This window comes from Vombatus ursinus, unplaced genomic scaffold (genome assembly GCF_900497805.2).
Source record: "Vombatus ursinus unplaced genomic scaffold, bare-nosed wombat genome assembly UNPS02010461.1, whole genome shotgun sequence".
Classification (NCBI taxonomy): Eukaryota; Metazoa; Chordata; class Mammalia; order Diprotodontia; family Vombatidae; genus Vombatus; species Vombatus ursinus.
The window spans coordinates 5,952,574-5,954,760 of record NW_020950239.1 but is presented as its reverse complement, the minus strand read 5'-3'; positions in this window follow the sequence as shown (position 1 = coordinate 5,954,760).

Below are 2,187 nucleotides of genomic sequence, written 5' to 3'. Positions count from 1 at the left end.
TCAGGACTCAGACCTCCAAAATTCTACTCATGCATATGCTAGGAAGGCAGCGCCAGAGGTTCAAGACTAGGGTGCCACCTGGTGATTCATATAGAGATTGCACTCTTTCCAGCCCCAAGTCTATTAGAGCTAATGTAAAATGCTCCTATGGAATGAGGCATCCCTTCTCTACATAATTATGGTAATCCTAGGATCATAGATCTAGAAATGGAAGGTACCTTGGAATAATACAACTGTTGCTAAACAAATTGTTTATTTCTGGAAAGCACTAAGAAGCAATGTTGTAGAATAGCAGGAGAGTGGGCTTTGGAATCAGAAGATCTGAGTTCAAAACCTGCCTCAGAGTCACTTGCTGCCCCTGTGATCTTGGGTAAATCATTTATTCTCTCAGAGTTTCCATTTCATCATCTGAAAAATGCATGTGTTGAAGTGTCTGAAGTTGTGTGATTCTATGAACCTTGCAGTCAATCTGGGAAGAAACGCATAAGCCTATTATATTGCTAGACACTGTGCCAAGCACTGAAGATCCAAAAGGAGTGATAAAAATATTCCCCTTCAAGACATGTACGTTCTCATGGGGAGACAGTATACATAAGTCAGAACACGTCTGGCTGTTCCCTATCTTGCTATTGTTCAGTCATTTTCAATTGTGTCCAACTCATCATGATCCCATTGGGAATTTTCTTGGCAAAGATCCTGGAGTGGTTTGCCATTTCCTTCTCCAGATCATTTTACAGATGAGGAAACAGGCAAACTGGGTTAAGTGACTTGCCGAGGGGTCACACAGCTACTAAGTGTCCGAGGCCAGATTTGAACTCAGGAATATGAGTCTCCCTGACTTCAGGCCCAGCACTCTATCCACTGCACCAACTAGCTGCTCTGTATCTTCTCTTACCCTTCCCTAATACACATACACTGCTCCTGGGGTGGAGGTGGCAGTGGGGTTTGGAATTACCCCTTGCTTCTTTTGCTATAATCACTCAGCATCCTTTCTTCCTTTGAAGTCCACACAGTCAACCTTCCCCAAGATTCTGTCCTGAAGCCTCTTTTCTTCTCTCTCTATACTCGTTCTCTTGGTAACATCATCAACTTCCATAGATTTAACTATCATCTCTATGCAGATGACTTACAGATATACATCTATCTACTATCTATCTATCTATCTATCTGTCTATCTGTCTGTCATCCACCTATCTATCTATCTATCTGTCATCTATCTATCTATCTATCTGTCATCTATCTCTTCAGCCCTAGTCTCTCTTGAACTTTAGTCTTATATCAACCATTGCTTATTGAACATTTCAAACTCATTGTTCCAATGGGACAGCTCACACTCAAAATGTGCAAAACAAAAAGTCACAATCTTTCCCTCCAAATAAACTCTTCACCTAAATGTTCCTATTACTACACTACCTACCATCTTTCCAGTCACCCACATTTGAACCTTGATGTCATCTTCTACTCATTCTCCCTCACCCTACATGGGAATTCAGTCACCAAATCTCTCCTTTTTTAAAAAAAAAATCCTCCTTTATTCATGCCATCATCATTTCTCACCTGAATTATTTCAATAGCCTCCCAATTGGTCTCCCTTCCTCAAGACTCTCCCCAAGAAAAATCTTGGGAATTTTTCTGATGCTCAAATCTGAATGTTACCCCCTTATGCAATCAAATCTAATGGTTCTCCGCTGCTTCTATGATAAAATATGAGCATTTCTGTTTAGCTTGTAAAGTCCTTTACAACCTAACTAGCCCCAAGCTGTCTTTCTATATCCATTGAACAATACTGCTCCCTAACTCAACAATCCAACTAGACTGGACTGCTCTCCATTCCTCACACACACAACATTGCCTCCTGTCTCTATGACTGATTGTTTTTAATCCTCTAAATTCCATTAGTCTCTTTGCCTACAGGACACCTCCAGATGTATGTTTCACTGACTAAACAATCCTAAAATCAAGTCTTAAAACAGGCTCAATGATTATTTCCCCCCAAATTGTCAACTCTTCCTAGCCTTAATATTATTAAGAGAATGTAATCTGCCAGACTCATTCTCTTCGGTCAAATTTTTACCTTCTGTTTCCCTATGTTCCAGTTTATTATCAAGTTCTATTCTTCTTTTATGATATTTCAAAGACATGACCCTCACTTAGCTCTGTGTCCTCTCCTTTTTTCTTTCTTTCTTT